The sequence below is a fragment of the Anser cygnoides genome, chromosome 2 (assembly GCF_040182565.1).
Source record: "Anser cygnoides isolate HZ-2024a breed goose chromosome 2, Taihu_goose_T2T_genome, whole genome shotgun sequence".
Taxonomy (NCBI): Eukaryota; Metazoa; Chordata; class Aves; order Anseriformes; family Anatidae; genus Anser; species Anser cygnoides.
In genome coordinates, this window is record NC_089874.1 from 75,418 (window position 1) to 90,258 (window position 14,841).

The window sequence follows — 14,841 nt, forward strand, 5'->3', positions numbered from 1 at the left end:
CTTGGAAGCCATGTGGCATTTGAGTGACCTGCTTTGCTCCAGTTCTAAAGACTGCTGTTACAGCCCATCTCACCCATGGCAATTGATAAACAAAAGAGAAAGTGACCGTAGTGCTTGGAAGTGCTGCTGCACGTGCTGCTCCTTTTCGCTCTCTGGCCTCACCTCAAATCCTCAGCCACTTCTGTGGAGAGCCTGCCATAGCACCTGCAAAGCAAGATGGATACCCTTCACCATCACCTTGCGCTACTTGGCCATTCTGCTCCAACCCAGCTGACAACCAACCCACCTTCCTAGGCTGCTCTTCAGAATGCAGCTCAACCCCTCCAAGGCTGTGCGAGACACCAGCAAGAGAGGAAGAAAAGCACAGGCCAAGGCTGCATCCAAAGCCACAGCACCCCTAGGACAGTTACTCTCATCCACTCCCTTACCTCAGCTTCTCACCTGCCCCCAAGGCAGATGCTTCCATCTGCTCTCTTAAGCCAGCTACAGCACCTCTAAAATGCAATCAGGGGACACTTATAACTACAGGGACAACTGCACCCCAAAAATAACTGCTACACCTGTTCATCACTCAACTTGCCAGAGGCAGCTCTGGTGACAGCAACATCCTGTGTTGTATGCTGTTTCAGCTCTAACAAAGGAAAACGTATTCAGAAGATAATCACTGAGCTGCCAGCATCAGCACCCATCCCTCAACACCACAACTGACCCCATTTTTATCAGCAGTCATTTTTATCAAAACAGCAGTCTACTTGCCTCAGCATCTGGAATGTAGATCAAGCCAATCACCAAGCTGCTGACCAAGAGTTTCACAGTTCCAGAGGACAGTGTTTCCTTTGACCGATTCCTCCTAAGTTTTAACTACTCCTCAAAAAAAAAAAAAATCAAAACCTGCAAGCTTTCAAGATTCAGAAATAGACCCCCTCAACCATTATGCAAACAGCTGCTCACAAGCAGCTCAAGCCTCCCCCTCCACATCTGCCAAACACCACAGAGATGACTCTGCCCAGCTGCCCTTCAGTACTTGCCCAGAGATGGACTGGATATCTTAGCCAAAACACTCCGGACAATGTATTACTGCACTGATGGACTGACACGTTAACTACCATCACTAACTCCCAGGCAGAACAGCTCCAGGCCAAACACACACACACAGGCACGCTACAAACATTATGAACAAAACACAGAAGACCAGGTGCTAAAAGAATGACTCTCAGAGGGAAGCCCTACAGCGACAAGTCGACACAGATGCTCTGTGGCAGCCCCCAGGGGGAGACTCAAATACCATGATCTGCAACTGAAAGTAACTGCCAAAACTGGGATGATGGAGGCATAAAAAGCCTGGCATTATGACAAAAGACCAGAAGGATGCAGAGTGCAAACCCCATAAGAAAAAGTTTTGGAAATGAATTCCCAAGACAGAGCTCCTGATGTGGCCCAGATGACTTCCGCAAGAGTGAGGATGGAAATGGGTACAAAAAGCTCTGACTGCAAGAGAAGCAGCTCTCAAGCAAGTCTGCAATGATGAAATAAACATTTAGGACCTTTGGCATAGCTAGCAAGTTGCCTATCTAGTCAGTCAAGTGAAAAAAGCAATGGGGATATCAAGACCTGAAGAGCACATAACACAGAACACACGCTGCAGAAGTAACACAAGACAGATGGGAACAGTCCTGCCTGGCACGTGCTCTCACACTACAAAATGTGCCCTGCTCCTTCTACTAGCCTGAAGGTGACCTAGCATGATCTGCCCTCACAGGCGCTCCAAGTGTAATCAGCCAGCTGGCTCCATGCCACTGTGGCTCCCAGCTCCCATCAACCACCTCAGATATGCAAATACCAGTTGCCCCTCAACTGTGAGATTGCTGGAAGCCAGATTTCCTCCACCTCAAGAAATGCACAGGCAGCAACAGACATCCTAGACAATCGCCAGGCTCATCATCATCTGCAAAAAACAGAGTGCCAGCAGTCACTGTCCCATCGACCCTGAAACCCACTTCCTCCACAATGCTGACTACCAGAGAAGCAAAGTGCTGTTGTGCTCACCTGTTCCTGAGTCCAAGCTCGAACCGTGTGGCCAGCATCACCCATATCACCTCGGAAAACAAAGAGACAAAATCTCACACTCCCAGCTGCTGTTGAGCAGCAGTATTTCTTTTTCCCCTTGCTTAAATATGCTCTCAAAGAGGCACAAACAACATCACTTATTGGCTCGGCTCTGAGCAGCGGCAGGTCCCTTTGGAGCCAGCTGAAAACGGCCCTTATCTAACATGGGGCAGCTTCTGGATTCTTCTCAAAGCCCCCCAGCTACCAAAACTTTGCCACATAAACCCACTACAAATGGTGTCACCCACACCACCTGGGAAATTAGCAGACATTAGCAGGTCCGTCCCGGCTCCCAAAACTGGGATGCAGCGGTAACCTCGGGTTTGCTCGATCTACTCCCAAGATCGCTAGCGGCCGCTCGCTCGCTCGGTCAGCAAAACCCCCTCGACCGCTCGGTCGGTCAGCCTGCAGGGTACCCTCCTCCCGTACGGGGACTATGCTGCACGCCAGACGTCTCTGCGCGATTTACCGGCCGCCCCGGCCACGCGTACGACTTACAGGCCCTTCCCGTACTGTAAAACGCACCGTTTGTCCGCGGCGTCAGGAGGTCTTGGCCTGCTCCCGCGGTGAGCGGCTGAGAGCGGAGGCTCCTCCGAGGAAAATACTCGGGGTGCACCTAGGGGCGTCCGCTCCGCAGTCGATCCCGCAGCCGAGCAGAGCGTCTCCTGGCTGGCTCGCCAAACTGACTTGTGGCAAACGGAGTCCACAATCAATAGGATCGTAAAGCAGGTATGTTTATTCAGCGCTCGGCAGCACGGGCGGTAGTCCCACCGAAGTCGTGCGCACCCGACGCAGCAATTTGCCGTGGTTATACGCAGCACAGGGTTACATACGCATGAAGTTTCACAGTACGCCTATACCTATTCATAACCTGTCCCCGCTTCGCGTTCAAATCGGTTCCAAGGAGTTATTTCCATAAGCTCCTCCCATCTTCGCTTGCGCAGTGTCTCCTGGTGGTGTTCCTCGGGGGGGGGGGTGAAGGTTGACGACTCTTCCTCGTCACCGCTAGTTGACCTCTTGTCTTTGCGCGGACTCGGTCGCTCCTCGGCTCTTGCCCATCCGCAGGACCGGTTTCTGCCAGTCTCTTAAGATAGGCTCACACTCTTATGGAGAGACTAACCTTGGAAAGGGGCCCAAAGCTTCTCGCTTTAATTGATTTGCACAGTGCGCAATAGTGAGCAAAGACGCTAAGCAGCATCCGCTAGTTTAATGCTGTCAGCGCTCTCTCTCTCTACTCCGTAAGATTCTCCTAACTCCCTCTCTCAAAAGCAGCCCTTCGGAACCGTGCTGCCCGCCCCGCCCCCGCCGGCCGCCCGCCCGCCCGCAGTGCGTGACCTGCTGCCCCGGACGCCGGAGACGGCCGCTTACCCAGCGCGAAGGGACGGCATGCGCTGCCAGGAGCGCAAGCGAGCACAGAGCCGTCCCGCCCCGCGGAAGGGGCAGCGAGGGGGGAAGCGAGCGCACGCGCTGGGTCGCGACCCGCCCTCCGCGGAGCCAGGAACCCTGCGGCGCTCCCTCACCCCCTGCGGCGGCCGGGCGGCAGCTGCCGGGGCGCTGCCCCGCCCCGCCCCGCCCCGCGCCCCGCCGCGGAAGGGAGGCGTTCCCCCGCCGAACGCCGGCCAGCTCTGTCTTCCGACACCCACAGCAACCTCCCGAGGGAGGTGCACCGTTCCCGGAGGTACTGCAATACCGGGACGATGCGCGGAGCGGAGGGAAGCAAGCTCCGGATCCAACTCCCGAGCCCAAAAATCCGTTTAATATAAAGTCCTCTCATCGAGGACGTATCAGATATTAAACTGATAAGAACAGATACTACACTTGATCTTAGCCAAAAGGCCGAGAAGCGATGCCCGCGCCCTCGCCCCCGCGACACCCGATCCCGCGCCCACCACCCCGACCTCACGGCCGCTGCTCCACCGCCCGCCCCCGCCCTCCCGGGGCTCAACCCGCCGCCCTCGACCACCCTCTCGGGCGCTCCGCTCGCAGCCGCGACCCCCGACCGCCCCGCCGCCGCGTCGCCGGGGCCTCCCAGCGGCCCGTTCGCGCCACCGCGCGCCCGATTCGCTCGGCCCCGCGCGGAATTTGCATGCCCCGCCCCCGGCACCGCCTCTCCCTCCCCGCGGCTCACCCGCCGCGTGCCCCGCCCACCGAGCCCCTGCGCCCGCCCTTCGCTCCGCGCTGATTGGCGCAGCTCGGCCTCCTCTGGGCGTTCGCCCCGCCCCTTCGCCCGCCCGCCCTCCCCTCCCCTCCCCTCCCCTCCCCTCCCCTCCCCTCCGGCGGGATTTGCATGCCCCGCCCACCTCCCCGGAGCCGCGCCGCCGCCCGCCGCCTCATTGGCCGGGGCCCCGGGCCGCCCGCCCCGGCGGCGCCGAGCAGCGCCGCGGGACCTGCGCGCGGCCGGCCGGCTCTCGCCGGCAAGGAAGGCCCGGCAGAAGGCTGCCGCCGGCGGGGGCCCTCCGACCCTCCGTTCAGCGCCTGCGGACGCCTCCGGAGCGAGGCGCGGGGCCGCGGGGCTCGGCCCGGCGCGGCGACCGGGGGAGCGCAGCCGCCGCGCGAGGAGGGGCTGCGAGCGCTGAGCGCGCTCGAGCCGGAGGGGAGACGCTTTGTCTGCTCCGGGAGCCGGGAGGAGGCGCGACCGGGACGGCGACCCGAGCTGGCCGTCGAGGGGTGTCCGCAACCGGGAAGGACGGCCGGGGGGCGGCTGCTGCTCGGGAACCGGCTGCTGCTCGGGAACCGGCCGGGCAACCGGACACGCGTGCGGTGAGCACTTGCAGCGTGCGGCGGTAGCTTTGCGTGTGCGTACACGTTGTTGCCGTTACTTCCTCTTAGTTTTCTGTCCTATTAAACTGTCTTTATCTCAACCCGCACGCTTTACCCACCCCACCCCACCCCCGCTTCTCTCGCCTTTCCCGGAGGGGGGGGACTGAGGCAGCGAGGAAGCGGCTGCGCGGCGCTGAGCTGTGCGGCAGGTGGAAGCTCGGCAGCCGGAGAGGCTCCCGCTGCCCCGGCATCGCGGCCAGCCCCCGTCGCCTTCCCCTCCCCCGACAGCCGAAGGGCCGCCCCGCTACATAACCTGCTCCCGTAAAGCCGGCAAGCGCCGTGTGCTCGGGGTGCTGGAAGCAGCCACCGCGGGGCTGGAAACACAGCTTTCCACCCGGAACACCATCCTGGGCTTTGAAAAGCAAGTCTTGCGAGAAAAACCTCAGTAACTTGCTCAGACCGGGTCTTCTGTGAAGCTGTTCTATTCACGATTGCAGCGGCGGGGGTCCTGCGAGCGGGAGCAACCAGCAAAAGTCTATCGTAACCTTATATTCCCTCTTACCCAACGCTCGATTCCTCCCGTTTCCTCACTGGCTGAGTGCTACAGGTTCACAAGCTACTCAACACTTGTTGCTATACCCTGTGTATCCAATTTTACTTGACCAACTGTTAATTTCTCCTTCCCCCCCCCCCCATCTTGTCTCGTGACCACAGGGCCCACGATCGCTTGCTTTTACTGATTTTGCACTGCTCGTCCTGTTTTTCTTACCTATCCTCCTTATTTGGGGACAGTGGGACCTTCCCCTTATCTCTTTAACGTCCTCTCCACTGCTGTGCTGCTGTCATGCCTGCACAATCACTTTTGGATACGCAAGGTTAGTGGAATTTTCCACCGCAAAAACACCTTCTACTGCAAAAATGCAGCTTTTTCTCACGGTCTCGTGGCAACACGGCACGCCGGAAATAATTGAATCAGACAGTGGGACTCATTTCCACAACGACCTCATAAACATCTGGGCCAAACAGCATGGCATTGAATGGGTGTACCACATCCCTTCTCCCGCACCAGCATCCAGGAAAACAAACAAGCAAACAAACAAACAAAAAAAACACAGTACAGCAGACTGATAACGAATATGCTGAAAGCAATGGGTGCTGAGACATTCAAACATTGGGATGCTGCACTGGGTCTGGCTGGGATGGAGTTAACTTTCCCTGCGGCAGCCCACACAGTGCCGTGCTCTGCACGTGTAGCTAGAACAGCACCGGTGTCACAGCGGTGTCGGTGTCGTGTCTACTGCTGAGCAATGCTGGCACAGCATCAGGACTCCCTCACCCCCCCCCCACCCCCCCCCGAGCCAGCAGGCTGGGGGTGGGCAAGAGGGGAGGAAGAAACATCAGCAGGGCAGCTGACGTAAAGCAAGCGAAGGGATGTTCCGTACCATATGATGTCACGCTCAGCAATAAAAGGTGGAAAAAGGAAGAAGAGGGGAGGGGTGGGCTCTCGCTGTGAAAACATCTGTCCTCCCGAACAATGGGTACGTGCGTTGAGGCCCTGCTTCAAGGACGTGGTCAAGCATCGCCCATTGGTGGGAAGTGGAGAGTGATTTCTTTCCTCTGCACCTCCACACGGCCTTTGTGTGTTTCTTTTTTTTTTCTTCTTCTTCTTCCCCTTTCCCTTTAGTTAAGTTATTTAATAACAATTTTCCCTTAATAATTATTTTTCCTTTTAATTAATGTTGTGGTTTAACCCGGCTGGCAGCTAAACACCACACAGCCGTTCGCTCACCCTCCCCCCTCCCTCTCTGGGATGGGGGAGAGAAACGGGAAAGTGAAGCCTGTGAGTTGAGATAAAGACAGTTTATTAAGACAGGAAAATAATAATAACAATAATAATAATAATAGTGATAATGGTAATAGTATTAACAATAATAATGTGTAAGAAAACAAGTGATGCACAATGCAATTGCTCACCACCCGCTGACCGATGCCCAGCCTATTCCCGAGCAGCCGGCCCCCCCACCCCGGCCAGCCACCCCTATATATTGTTTAGCATGACGTCAGATGGTATGGAATACCCCTTTGGCCAGTTTGGGTCAGCTGTCCTGGGTCTGTCCCCTCCCAGCTCCTGCTGCACCCCCAGCCTGCTCGCTGGCAGGACAGAGCGAGAAGCCGAAAAGTCCTTGGCCTGGTGTAAACACTGCTCTGCAACAATTAAAACATCAGCATGTTATCAGCGCTCTTCTCATCCTAATCCAAAACATAGCACCCTACCAGCTACTATGAGCTACTTAACTCTGTCCTAACTGGAACCAGGACAATTAAATTATCCTTATCTCAACCCATGAGTTGTTTCTTTCCTTTTCTTCTTCCCCTCCTCTTCTGAGGAGGGGGAGTGAAAGAGCAATTGTGGTGGAGTTCAGCTGCCTAGCAAGGTAAAACCACCCCAGATGCACATGCAGCAACAGCCACCTGGTTAGTCTGCCAATCGAGCTAGCCCTGCCCAATCAAAACTCCTCCACACATAGAAAGGGATAAAGTCCTTGCAGCACATATAAAAACAAACAAACAAACAAAACATCCTGGGGAAGACAGTCTGACTTATTCCTGCCTCAGGCAAAGGCAAAGCCATCCGTGGGATTGCTTTTGCTCAAGGACCTGGGTGCACTTGGCGGGTGATGCGGAAGTACGGGGCAGCCTGAAAACCCTCAGGGGTGCCTGGGGTGAGCGTAGGCAGCCCTTTGAGTTGTACAACGTTAGTTGCCGTGTAATGCTGTATGTCTTCTGCAGTCGCTATATGTCAACGGCATTACAGTACGAGTCGCTCGGATTAACGAAGAAGGACAGCACGTGCACGGACACGCGGGGCTTTCCTTGCATACAGGGATCACCGTGCCTGCACGCGCGCGCGCACACCCACCCCAACTTTCGGCGAGTCCTCCCCCACCCAGCCTCAGCACACAGGCAGCCCTGCCGCCCAGGACTTCCACGATCCTGGGGACTCCTGCTTGCACTCACCTTCTTCCTTGCCGTAGCCCCAGCAACGCTCAGTAACCTCACCACGCTCTAAGGTTTCTCTAAGACCTTTCTGGACCCAGCTTGGCTGCCCCCAGGCAGCAAAGGGGCCGCAAGGCAGACAAACTGCAACTGCAGCCTCCTCCTCGTCTTCCTCCTCCACCAGCCCTGCAGTTGCCATCCGCACCCAGGTGCAGCCCTTTTATGAGGAGGGGCTGCTGGGCTCACCACCCTCGTTAGCCACACCTGGGGCTCCAGTGATTGGGGGTCCAGTGACAGCTTTTAGTTTTTAGTTGTTGTTGTTGTTGTTTTTATTATTATTATTATTATTATTATTATTTTATTTTTTTACTGGGGCCCTGTGACAGGTTTTCACTATCTTTTCCTAATCTTCTTCCCAAATGTCCCCGTTCTCTGGGATTAAACTCTTCTTTCCACATACAAACTTTACTATTTCAGGTTATTAAAGCGCCCCGTTCCAATCGTAAATCCACAGGACTTCGGGAAAACACCTGAAGCGCTCGGCCCTCCGTCTTCTAGACAAACGATACCACCGTTTCCACAAAGTTTACATTTCAACAGGACCGAATTTCAAGCCGAATGCCATTTTTTCTCATGCACTTTGTTAGTAAGCCCACGCAAAACAAGGAATCGCTCCTACGTATCCATCAGTATGGGGGTTTAAAAAGGTACTGAGGCCTAAATAAATTCGCTCTCCCCCTTCGTACCAAATTCCCAGGGCTCAAGCCCGAACCGCCAAAGAAGTGACTCTCCGTTCTACGGCTTTGATAATCGGTCAGCCCCCTCCCCCCCCCAGTACTCGGGAAACCGACCAAACACCACAGCGAATATACCCAAACTTCTCAACTGTTCCTTAGATAACGCTCCCGCCGCCTTTCTCCCTGTCACACTCGAAACATTTAAGAGGATGACAAGATACACCAGCGGGCCCGTACATCGGGCACCACCAGTCAACGCTGGGATAAAGCAGCGCTTCCTTTCGGTCTGTCGTGCGCCTCGTTCGTCTCCGGCCGTTCCCCTCGCGGAGAATACGGAACCGCGGATCGGAACTCCGCGCTCGCCTCGCGGCGATGCTGCGTCTCACTCACGCGGCGCAATCACGCAAAGAGGCCCCCCCCCCCCCGCACTTCTCGTTCATCCCACAGGAATACGTCACTTAAAACAACAACCAGACTTGTTTGTAGCTCGCTTCACGACAATACTTTGTCTCAAACGCATACGCTTACACAAACGCTTTCAACACGACATACCCAGACGCCTACAAATAAGACATACAATTATCGCCACTCCAATTAACGTCCCTCCAGCAGCTGCAAATGTTACCCAGGTAACCTTGTGACAATTTTGAGAGGCCCGCTTACCCTTCTCCTGCTTCTTATATAGCCATTAGCGGGTCCGTCCCGGCTCCCCAAACTGGGATGCAGCGGTAACCTCGGGTTTGCTCGATCTACTCCCAGGATCGCTAGCGGCCGCTCGCTCGGTCGGTCCGTCAGCAAAACCCCCTCGACCGCTCGGTCGGTCAGCCTGCAGGGTACCCTCCTCCCGTACGGGGACTATGCTGCACGCCAGACGTCTCTGCGCGATTTACCGGCCGCCCCGGCCACGCGTACGACTTACAGGCCCTTCCCGTACTGTAAAACGCACCGTTTGTCCGCGGCGTCAGGAGGTCTTGGCCTGCTCCCGCGGTGAGCGGCTGAGAGCGGAGGCTCCTCCGAGGAAAATACTCGGGGTGCACCTAGGGGCGTCCGCTCCGCAGTCGATCCCGCAGCCGAGCAGAGCGTCTCCTGGCTGGCTCGCCAAACTGACTTGTGGCAAACGGAGTCCACAATCAATAGGATCGTAAAGCAGGTATGTTTATTCAGCGCTCGGCAGCACGGGCGGTAGTCCCACCGAAGTCGTGCGCACCCGACGCAGCAATTTGCCGTGGTTATACGCAGCACAGGGTTACATACGCATGAAGTTTCACAGTACGCCTATACCTATTCATAACCTGTCCCCGCTTCGCGTTCAAATCGGTTCCAAGGAGTTATTTCCGTAAGCTCCTCCCATCTTCGCTTGCGCAGTGTCTCCTGGTGGTGTTCCTCGGGGGGGGGGATGAAGGTTGACGACTCTTCCTCGTCACCGCTAGTTGACCTCTTGTCTTTGCGCGGACTCGGTCGCTCCTCGGCTCTTGCCCATCCGCAGGACCGGTTTCTGCAGGTCTCTTAAGATAGGCTCACACTCTTATGGAGAGACTAACCTTGGAAAGGGGCCCAAAGCTTCTCGCTTTAATTGATTTGCACAGTGCGCAATAGTGAGCAAAGACGCTAAGCAGCATCCGCTAGTTTAATGCTGTCAGCGCTCTCTCTCTCTACTCCGTAAGATTCTCCTAACTCCCTCTCTCAAAAGCAGCCCTTCGGAACCGTGCTGCCCGCCCCCCCCCCCCCCCGCCGGCCGCCCGCCCGCCCGCAGTGCGTGACCTGCTGCCCCGGACGCCGGAGACGGCCGCTTACCCAGCGCGAAGGGACGGCATGCGCTGCCAGGAGCGCAAGCGAGCACAGAGCCGTCCCGCCCCGCGGAAGGGGCAGCGAGGGGGGAAGCGAGCGCACGCGCTGGGCCGCGACCCGCCCTCCGCGGAGCCAGGAACCCTGCGGCGCTCCCTCACCCCCTGCGGCGGCCGGGCGGCAGCTGCCGGGGCGCTGCCCCGCCCCGCCCCGCGCCCCGCCGCGGAAGGGAGGCGTTCCCCCGCCGAACGCCGGCCAGCTCTGTCTTCCGACACCCACAGCAACCTCCCGAGGGAGGTGCACCGTTCCCGGAGGTACTGCAATACCGGGACGATGCGCGGAGCGGAGGGAGCAAGCTCCGGATCCAACTCCCGAGCCCAAAAATCCGTTTAATATAAAGTCCTCTCATCGAGGACGTATCAGATATTAAACTGATAAGAACAGATACTACACTTGATCTTAGCCAAAAGGCCGAGAAGCGATGCCCGCGCCCTCGCCCCCGCGACACCCGATCCCGCGCCCACCACCCCGACCTCACGGCCGCTGCTCCACCGCCCGCCCCCGCCCTCCCGGGGCTCAACCCGCCGCCCTCGACCACCCTCTCGGGCGCTCCGCTCGCAGCCGCGACCCCCGACCGCCCCGCCGCCGCGTCGCCGGGGCCTCCCAGCGGCCCGTTCGCGCCACCGCGCGCCCGATTCGCTCGGCCCCGCGCGGAATTTGCATGCCCCGCCCCCGGCACCGCCTCTCCCTCCCCGCGGCTCACCCGCCGCGTGCCCCGCCCACCGAGCCCCTGCGCCCGCCCTTCGCTCCGCGCTGATTGGCGCAGCTCGGCCTCCTCTGGGCGTTCGCCCCGCCCCTTCGCCCGCCCGCCCTCCCCTCCCCTCCCCTCCCCTCCCCTCCCCTCCCCTCCCCTCCGGCGGGATTTGCATGCCCCGCCCACCTCCCCGGAGCCGCGCCGCCGCCCGCCGCCTCATTGGCCGGGGCCCCGGGCCGCCCGCCCCGGCGGCGCCGAGCAGCGCCGCGGGGCCTGCGCGCGGCCGGCCGGCTCTCGCCGGCAAGGAAGGCCCGGCAGAAGGCTGCCGCCGGCGGGGGTCCTCCGACCCTCCGTTCAGCGCCTGCGGACGCCTCCGGAGCGAGGCGCGGGGCCGCGGGGCTCGGCCCGGCGCGGCGACCGGGGGAGCGCAGCCGCCGCGCGAGGAGGGGCTGCGAGCGCTGAGCGCGCTCGAGCCGGAGGGGAGACGCTTTGTCTGCTCCGGGAGCCGGGAGGAGGCGCGACCGGGACGGCGACCCGAGCTGGCCGTCGAGGGGTGTCCGCAACCGGGAAGGACGGCCGGGGGGCGGCTGCTGCTCGGGAACCGGCTGCTGCTCGGGAACCGGCCGGGCAACCGGACACGCGTGCGGTGAGCACTTGCAGCGTGCGGCGGTAGCTTTGCGTGTGCGTACACGTTGTTGCCGTTACTTCCTCTTAGTTTTCTGTCCTATTAAACTGTCTTTATCTCAACCCGCACGCTTTACCCACCCCACCCCACCCCCGCTTCTCTCGCCTTTCCCGGAGGGGGGGGACTGAGGCAGCGAGGAAGCGGCTGCGCGGCGCTGAGCTGTGCGGCAGGTGGAAGCTCGGCAGCCGGAGAGGCTCCCGCTGCCCCGGCATCGCGGCCAGCCCCCGTCGCCTTCCCCTCCCCCGACAGCCGAAGGGCCGCCCCGCTACATAACCTGCTCCCGTAAAGCCAGCAAGCGCCGTGTGCTCGGGGTGCTGGAAGCAGCCACCGCGGGGCTGGAAACACAGCTTTCCACCCGGAACACCATCCTGGGCTTTGAAAAGCAAGTCTTGCGAGAAAAACCTCAGTAACTTGCTCAGACCGGGTCTTCTGTGAAGCTGTTCTATTCACGATTGCAGCGGCGGGGGTCCTGCGAGCGGGAGCAACCAGCAAAAGTCTATCGTAACCTTATATTCCCTCTTACCCAACGCTCGATTCCTCCCGTTTCCTCACTGGCTGAGTGCTACAGGTTCACAAGCTACTCAACACTTGTTGCTATACCCTGTGTATCCAATTTTACTTGACCAACTGTTAATTTCTCCTTCCCCCCCCCCCCATCTTGTCTCGTGACCACAGGGCCCACGATCGCTTGCTTTTACTGATTTTGCACTGCTCGTCCTGTTTTTCTTACCTATCCTCCTTATTTGGGGACAGTGGGACCTTCCCCTTATCTCTTTAACGTCCTCTCCACTGCTGTGCTGCTGTCATGCCTGCACAATCACTTTTGGATACGCAAGGTTAGTGGAATTTTCCACCGCAAAAACACCTTCTACTGCAAAAATGCAGCTTTTTCTCACGGTCTCGTGGCAACACGGCACGCCGGAAATAATTGAATCAGACAGTGGGACTCATTTCCACAACGACCTCATAAACATCTGGGCCAAACAGCATGGCATTGAATGGGTGTACCACATCCCTTCTCCCGCACCAGCATCCAGGAAAACAAACAAGCAAACAAACAAACAAAAAAAACACAGTACAGCAGACTGATAACGAATATGCTGAAAGCAATGGGTGCTGAGACATTCAAACATTGGGATGCTGCACTGGGTCTGGCTGGGATGGAGTTAACTTTCCCTGCGGCAGCCCACACAGTGCCGTGCTCTGCACGTGTAGCTAGAACAGCACCGGTGTCACAGCGGTGTCGGTGTCGTGTCTACTGCTGAGCAATGCTGGCACAGCATCAGGACTCCCTCACCCCCCCCACCCCCCCCCGAGCCAGCAGGCTGGGGGTGGGCAAGAGGGGAGGAAGAAACATCAGCAGGGCAGCTGACGTAAAGCAAGCGAAGGGATGTTCCGTACCATATGATGTCACGCTCAGCAATAAAAGGTGGAAAAAGGAAGAAGAGGGGAGGGGTGGGCTCTCGCTGTGAAAACATCTGTCCTCCCGAACAATGGGTACGTGCGTTGAGGCCCTGCTTCAAGGACGTGGTCAAGCATCGCCCATTGGTGGGAAGTGGAGAGTGATTTCTTTCCTCTGCACCTCCACACGGCCTTTGTGTGTTTCTTTTTTTTTCCTTCTTCTTCTTCCCCTTTCCCTTTAGTTAAGTTATTTAATAACAATTTTCCCTTAATAATTATTTTTCCTTTTAATTAAATTATCCTTATCTCAACCCATGAGTTGTTTCTTTCCTTTTCTTCTTCCCCTCCTCTTCTGAGGAGGGGGAGTGAAAGAGCAATTGTGGTGGAGTTCAGCTGCCTAGCAAGGTAAAACCACCCCAGATGCACATGCAGCAACAGCCACCTGGTTAGTCTGCCAATCGAGCTAGCCCTGCCCAATCAAAACTCCTCCACACATAGAAAGGGATAAAGTCCTCCTTGCAGCGCATATAAAAACAAACAAACAAACAAACAAAACAAAACAAAACAAAACATCCTGGGGAAGACAGTCTGACTTATTCCTGCCTCAGGCAAAGGCAAAGCCATCCGTGGGATTGCTTTTGCTCAAGGACCTGGGTGCACTTGGCGGGTGATGCGGAAGTACGGGGCAGCCTGAAAACCCTCAGGGGTGCCTGGGGTGAGCGTAGGCAGCCCTTTGAGTTGTACAACGTTAGTTGCCGTGTAATGCTGTATGTCATCTGCAGTCGCTATATGTCAACGGCATTACAGTACGAGTCGCTCGGATTAACGAAGAATGACAGCACGTGCACGGACACGCGGGGCTTTCCTTGCATACAGGGATCACCGTGCCTGCACGCGCGCGCGCACACCCACCCCAACTTTCGGCGAGTCCTCCCCCACCCAGCCTCAGCACACAGGCAGCCCTGCCGCCCAGGACTTCCACGATCCTGGGGACTCCTGCTTGCACTCACCTTCTTCCTTGCCGTAGCCCCAGCAACGCTCAGTAACCTCACCACGCTCTAAGGTTTCTCTAAGACCTTTCTGGACCCAGCTTGGCTGCCCCCAGGCAGCAAAGGGGCCGCAAGGCAGACAAACTGCAACTGCAGCCTCCTCCTCGTCTTCCTCCTCCACCAGCCCTGCAGTTGCCATCCGCACCCAGGTGCAGCCCTTTTATGAGGAGGGGCTGCTGGGCTCACCACCCTCGTTAGCCACACCTGGGGCTCCAGTGATTGGGGGTCCAGTGACAGCTTTTAGTTTTTAGTGGTTGTTGTTGTTGTTTTTTTATTATTGTTATTATTATTATTTTATTTTTTTACTGGGGCCCTGTGACAGGTTTTCACTATCTTTTCCTAATCTTCTTCCCAAATGTCCCCGTTCTCTGGGATTAAACTCTTCTTTCCACATACAAACTTTACTATTTCAGGTTATTAAAGCGCCCCGTTCCAATCGTAAATCCACAGGACTTCGGGAAAACACCTGAAGCGCTGGGCCCTCCGTCTTCTAGACAAACGATACCACCGTTTCCACAAAGTTTACATTTCAACAGGACCGAATTTCAAGCCGAATGCCATTTTTTC

General features: G+C 57.4%; 2 long non-coding RNA genes and 2 other non-coding genes across 4 annotated transcripts; 1 reads left to right on the plus strand and 3 right to left on the minus strand.

Annotated features, from left to right (window-relative positions):
* Nucleotides 1–3,762: 3,762 nt before the first annotated feature.
* On the minus strand, nucleotides 3,763–3,954 carry LOC136790214 (U2 spliceosomal RNA). Its single transcript, XR_010829759.1, has one exon. It is a non-coding gene; the product is annotated as a U2 spliceosomal RNA (small nuclear RNA).
* A 429-nt stretch (nucleotides 3,955–4,383) lies between these two features.
* Nucleotides 4,384–8,856, plus strand: LOC136789972 (uncharacterized). The gene is made up of 2 exons (XR_010828993.1): nucleotides 4,384–4,866; nucleotides 8,341–8,856. It is a non-coding gene; the product is annotated as an uncharacterized lncRNA (long non-coding RNA).
* An 878-nt stretch (nucleotides 8,857–9,734) lies between these two features.
* On the minus strand, nucleotides 9,735–11,246 carry LOC136789971 (uncharacterized). The gene is made up of 2 exons (XR_010828992.1): nucleotides 10,395–11,246; nucleotides 9,735–10,167 (listed from the first exon to the last, which is right to left on the minus strand). It is a non-coding gene; the product is annotated as an uncharacterized lncRNA (long non-coding RNA).
* On the minus strand, nucleotides 10,678–10,868 carry LOC136790206 (U2 spliceosomal RNA). Its single transcript, XR_010829751.1, has one exon. It is a non-coding gene; the product is annotated as a U2 spliceosomal RNA (small nuclear RNA).
* Nucleotides 11,247–14,841: the final 3,595 nt, after the last annotated feature.